The sequence below is a fragment of the Myotis davidii genome, unplaced genomic scaffold (genome assembly GCF_000327345.1).
Source record: "Myotis davidii unplaced genomic scaffold, ASM32734v1 scaffold1841, whole genome shotgun sequence".
In the NCBI taxonomy this organism is placed as follows: Eukaryota; Metazoa; Chordata; class Mammalia; order Chiroptera; family Vespertilionidae; genus Myotis; species Myotis davidii.
Genome location: NW_006291194.1, coordinates 1,762 through 8,195, shown reverse-complemented (window position 1 = coordinate 8,195; position 6,434 = coordinate 1,762). Strand labels below are relative to the sequence as shown.

The 6,434-nt window shown below is 49.0% G+C and overlaps 2 pseudogenes; one reads left to right on the top strand and one right to left on the bottom strand.

Moving 5' to 3' along the window:
- LOC107183174 overlaps nucleotides 1-1,263 on the bottom strand; it is a 4,389-nt pseudogene extending 3,126 nt beyond the window's left edge.
- Nucleotides 1,264-4,996: 3,733 nt separating this feature from the next.
- On the top strand, nucleotides 4,997-6,417 carry LOC102760353 (annotated as a pseudogene).
- The last annotated feature ends 17 nt before the right edge of the window (nucleotides 6,418-6,434 follow it).

The window sequence follows — 6,434 nt, the reverse complement described above, 5'->3', positions numbered from 1 at the left end:
CTGAGGACTGGTGTATGTTGGGTGTGGGCAGAGACAGGATGGAAATGTGTTTCTGCCATATACACACGAGGGACATAATTCTTATTTCACAGAAAAAGAAAGGAAAACTCAGGACAAGTGAAGGCCCAAGCCAAGGAGCAGAAAGCTCACAGGTGGCATCAGGCATTTCTTTACATGAGGTCAAAGCCTCCTTATGTTTCAAAAATTCATGTGATTTCTGCATTCTACCCTAGAGTTTAGCTATGGGATTTTTTAAAATTTGAAAGTAATATTTCAGTCCACACACCACTGATGAGTAAAACTACCAGGCAAAGAGGATTCCTCCTGCTTCTCACAGGTGCTCCAAGGTGGGCAATGGAGGGGCGTCTTCAGGTGGGTGGGGGTTGGAGCCTCAGCTTTAAACCTGGGATCAATCAGTATTTGCTTGCCCTCCAGGCTGGCCTCAGGGGCTAGAGCTCCCGTGGGCACCTCTGACCCCACCCTCGCCCACTTCTTAAACAAGAAGTCATCTTGTTTATCCTCAGGAATCCACCAGCTCCAGCCCTCCCTCAGGGATCTGAGAGACTGCTCAGTAGATGCAGGCTACTGATCTGTCCTCTCCTCCCTTATGCTGCAACAGGAATTATCTTCTCCTGGGGGGTGATTTGGTTGCCTAGAAAATGCAGTGTTGATTTTGGTGGGGGGAGGGTTGTTTTTTCCTTTTCTGGCTTCACACACTGAGGGAAAAAGGAAACCAGGACTTAGATGGAGGGAACCCAGAGCATTAAATGGGTGTATTTCTGGAATGTGGTGGGTGTGGGTGTGGGGAATAAAAAAGCGGGCCTCTGCAGGGTGTGCCTGAGATAGTCACACCTGGTACGCAGCCATTTATAATTGGGAGCACAGGTCAGGGACCCAGCACAGCTGTGGGTGGTGGCAGTTCTCTGGAGGGAAAGGTTTCCACCAGGAACTAGCAGGTTCCAGGTACAGGGGACAAGAAATTCCTACCTCCCATGGGCTGTCCTGGCCTCATTGGAGACATTGCATGAGTTTCAGAGGATGGGAGGCAGTGAGAAGCCTGAGGAGAGAGCCAGGAAGGAGGCCCTCCCACAGACTCCTGGTTGAGGGCTCAGGGACACTCATCAATCCCCTTTGAGGTTCTTGATTTCTCTGTAGCTTAACCCAGTTTGGAGGTGCCTCCCTCAATTCTGGATCATAAGCAGGAACCAGCTAGGAAGGAGGAAGCTGACTACCTGGGCAGATCCCGGCAACTTCTGAGGTCATGGTGTCAGCAGTGGGATCTCAGAGTTTCCCCTTCAGCTCACCAGTCTGTGTCCAGCTGGAAGGAGGTGTCACTTCATCCTTGGGGAAGAGAAAACAAATTGTGGGGTCGGAGGTGAGCCAGCGGAGCAACAGGGAGCAGCGAGGGGCTCTGTCTCTGGTGATTCTTTCAGGGAAGGAAGGCCGCAAGTGCCAAGATAGACTGAATCCACTGAGTTCCCGTCTGCTGGGCTCTGCCAGCTGCTAGTTAAGAGAAGGTACTCACCTCACTCTAACCCACTCCAAGCCCAGTGACAGTCCCCTTGTCCTGTGGGGCAGAAGGAGAAAACCATCAGACAAGGAAACACACTGCTGAGGAGTTTTAAAACCAAAGAAACAATAAAAACAGACACAGAAGAAAAGATGGAAGGAATGTTTTGGAAATGACTTGAGGTTGGGGACATTGTGTTGACTAATCACTCAGCTAATATTGACGGTGTGTCTACCACAGGCTCCTTACGAGTTCACTTATCAAATACTCTCACACGTTCCACGTGGTGGGCGCCATGGTGGCTCCCATTGGGACGTGGAGGAAACCATCACAAAGTCTAGGTTTTCACCTGAACTCGGGTTAGCCCAAGTCTCACAGTAGTGCTAGAGCTAGGACTCCAGCCCAAGTCTTCCTGATCCCAATCCCGTGTTTGTGAGGACTACGCTTGACTCTCTTTTATATACAAAAACATTTATTCATGTGTCTGTGTTACTTGTAAATGACTTTTCTCATTCCCAAATGATGTCTTGCACCCTATGCCACGTCTCTGTGGTGATCAATTGCTGGGGCTGTAGCTTCCCAAGCCTGCACCCTTCTTGATTCTGCAAGACCCTCATCCCATAAGGCCCTGGGGTCCTGCAGTCCTGGCCCCATCCCTGCAGCCCTGCTGTGGGCTGCCCAGCCCTCCTGATGCTGCCCATGGTCCTCTCTGCTGCCCACACACACACACATCTTTAAAAACATAACATTAACCACCTTAATCATTTTTTTAAAATTTTTTTATTTCTTGTCTTTTTTTAAAAAAAAGTAATTTATTGATTTTCTACAGAGAGGAAGGGAGAGGGATAGAGAATTAGAAACATCAATGAGAGAGAAACATTGATCAGCTGCCTCCTGCATACATCCTACTGGGGATGTGCCCTCAACCAAGGTACATGCCCTTGACCAGAATCAAACCTGGGACCTTTCAGTCCACAGGCCGACATTCTATCCACTGAGCCAAACCAGTTAGGGCCACCTCAACCATATTTAAGGATATATAGTTCAATAGTGTTAAATTATATTTACACTGTTGTGCAACCAGCCTCCAGAGCTCTCTTCATCCTGTAAAACAGAAACTCAATACCCACTAAACAATAACTCCCCATTCCCGCACCTCCCAGCCCCTGCAAACTGCCGTTCTACTGCCATCTCTACGGATTTGAGTGCTTCATATACGTGGAATCACACAATGTTCATTGTCCTGAGACAGCTTTATTTCACTTACCACAGTGTCCTCAAGGGTCATGCCTGTTGGAACATGGGCCAGAATGCCCTTCCTTTTTAAGGCTGTAATTTTTTTTTAAAGGATTTTTGGGAAAGTTTATTTGAGCCAAACTGCACAAGATCTAAAATGCTCTGGAGAATAACAGTCACTCAGCTTCTTCTCTGCATTTGAAATGAAGGAGGGGATGTAAGGAAGGGTACATGAAGTTGGGAGAAAGCAGGTGGGGTTGGATTTCAGGATAGTCAACAAGAGTGTGGTCTCTTCTTTTAAAAAAAACTACAAAGATGTTTTTATTGACTTTACAGAGAGGAAGGGAATGGAAGAGAGAGATAGAAACATTGATGAAAGAGAAGCATCCAGTGGCTGCCCCCTACATGCCTTCTGCTGGGTTTTGAGCCCATAATCCAAGCATGTGCCCTGACTAGGAATCGAACTGGTGACCTTTTCATTCATGAGCCCACACTCAACCATTGAGCCACACTGGCCAGGCCAGATTGTGCTCTTGAGAGTGGTTATTTCACAGGTGAGTTCACCTAGATGCACAGAAGCAATGGACAGGGCTTGCTTAAGGAAAACAAACCTTTTACTAAAATGTATATGCCTGGGATGTGCCCCCCGCCATGACCTGCCCAGGTAGGAATTTATAATCGCATCACCCTGTGGGTTACTTTACATGGAACCCATTTCTCATCCATGGTCCCCTTTTTGATGACAAGTCAAGTTGAAGGATGCGTGGATGGCCAACCTTTTGGTTGGATATTGTGGTCTCACAGTGCTAGGGGGGCTCTTTCTAGGAAGAGTCAGTTGCTCCTTGTGTTGGTGACCATTGGGATGGGGCCATACTGTAATCATGGGCTCTGGGTTGAGGCCAAATTTTCCCAAAATGAGACAGGCAGGTAAAGGAGTTTCTCTCTGTTGATCGCAAATCAATAATAATGAAAACACTCTGGATCATTTCTGTTCTATGAACGATCATGTTGGAAACAGACCTTACCATGGAGAGGATTCTCTCAGTTCTATCTGGACTATCTTGCCTTGGAGTCCAGGGAAGAAAGGAAATGCTGATCGTCTGTAGGCGTTATTTTAAGAAGCAAAACAGCATTTATCAACTACCCTCCTGAGACCTGCCTGACACAGAGAGCCAAGGGACTTGTCGGTATATTAATAGCTGATACTAAGGTGGCTGACCTGTGTGTCTTTGCTCTGCCCGGGAATGCTCCAAGACTTTACAAATAACGACTCACATTCTTCCAATAACCATTGATCTGTGTACCATTTGTATCTGTAAAAATAGGTAACATTTGTATCTGTAAACATAGGCTCAGGTCTACTGCCTCTCCGGACCCCGGGCGCCCTCTATGCTCCTGGCACTGATGGCTCAAGCCTGGGGTGTGTCCCATGGCGGGGACACAGAACAACCAGCCACTCAACCACACAGCAAACCCCAGTTTCACGCACAACAGATTCACTCCATTTGGTTTTCTTGTTGATCTTGATGAAAAAACTATGACTCAGATTTCACAAAATTTCCCCCACTGACTTAATGTACTTCTGACAGTCCTATCAGCTTTCTGAGAATTCCATTTATTTCCTCCTGTCTCCTTCCTGCAGCCATCACATTTTTATCGGAGGAGAAAGAGGAAGAGAGGAGTGTGGACAACTGATTCTGATTCCTGGCCGTGAGCAGGACATCCCAAAGCTGCCCCTCTCCCAGGTCTGGGGCTCAGGCCCAGCTCTGTCCAGCCCCTCCCACTCCTGCTCACTACCTGCTGCCAGGCTCTTTGCTTCCTGCACCAGAGGCTCCTTGAAGGCTGTAGGTACCATTACATCTGTCCTGCAGTAGGAAGAAGACACAGATGCAGATGAAGAAGAGGAGGAAGAAGAAAGAAAAAGGTTCCACAGCCCTGACCGTGTGGTGCAGGCCTGGGCACTGAAGGGTGGAGGGTTTGACTCTCGGTCAAGGGCACGGACTTTGGTTGCAGGGTACACCCCCGAACCAGGTCAGGGCACATGTGGGAGATAACAATTGATGCATCTCTCACATCAATGTTTGTCTCACTCTCTCTCTTTCTCCCTCCCTCCCTTCCACTCTCTCTAAAAATCAATAGAGGCGAGCGGGTGGGCGGGGCTGGCGCCTCCAGGCAGGTGTGCAGATGGAGTGGAGGGTCCTGAACCCCTCAGGGCTTCCTCGGCCCACAGCGTTCGACTCCCGGCCCGCCTTAACCTGTGGCCGAGCCCAGACGCAGGCGCGGTGTAGAAATCCCAAATGTGGTCAAAGGATGGGAGATCCAGAAATCGAGACAGGCACTACAATGACGTTCCCAGGGACTTGGCCCATGAAGATGGCACCATAAGAACCCTCCAGACTCTCCGTGACAGTGAGCTGGCTGTGAGCGCTGATTCTTTGCCACCACCCCCTCTCCCATTACAGCCACCATTTGGCCCGGACTTCTACTCAAGTGACACAGAGGAACCGGCCATAGCACCAGACCTCAAACCCATAAGGCGCTTCGTCCCTGAGTCCTGGAAGTACTTCTTCAGAGGGAAGAAAAGGGACCCAGAATGGGATAAGCTCGCGTCAGACATCAGATACATCTCAGACGGAGTGGAGTGTTCGCCTCCATCCTCTCCAGGGAGACAAAACCACCACTCACCCCCCGACTCCCACAAAGATCCTTACGGAGGGTCAGAAGGAACCTTTAATTCCCGGAAAGAGGCTGAAGCGATGCTTCCCCAGGATCCCTATGGGTCTCTGGGCCGACACACACAAACGGCTCTAACGTACAGTGAGAAGGTGGAGGCCTACAACCTGAGGTACTCCTACATGAAGTCGTGGCCCGGCCTGCTGAGAATCCTCGGGGTGGTGGAGCTGCTGCTGGGGGCGGGCGTCTTTGCTTGTGTCACAGCTTACATTCACAAGGACAGTGAGTGGTACAACATGTTTGGCTATTCCCCGCCCACGGCCATGGGGGGCTTCGGTGGCCTGGGCAGTGCATATGGGGGCTACTACTACAGTGGCCCCAAAACTCCTTTTATACTCGTGGTTGCTGGATTAGCTTGGATCACCACCATTATTATTCTGGTTCTTGGCATGTCCATGTATTATCGGACCATTCTTTTGGACTCTAACTGGTGGCCCCTGACCGAGTTTGGAATTAACATTGCCTTGTTTATTTTGTATATGGCGGCAGCCATAGTCCAGCCAAGGTGGACTCTGCTACTATCCAGTATTTAATACACCAATGAATGCAATGTTCTGTCGGGTAGAAGGAGGACAGACAGCAGCAGCGATGGTCTTCCTGTTTGTCACCATGATTGTTTATCTCATCAGTGCTTTGGTTTGCCTAAAGTTATGGAGGCATGAGGCAGCTCGGAGACATAGACAATACATGGAACAACAGGAGATAAGTGAGCCATCATTTCCATCAAAAAGAAAAATGTGTGAAATGGCCATCGGCGGTGACAGACAGAGAGACCAAGAAGTTCATTTCAAAGAATTGAGACCAACAAATATGAAACCTGAAATACTGAGTGCACATGTCCCCTCAGGCCACATTCCCAAACCTATCATGTTGCCTGACTATGTGGCAAAATACCCTGTGATTTGGACAGATGATGAACGGGAGCGCTATAAGGCTGTGTTCCAATACCAGTTTT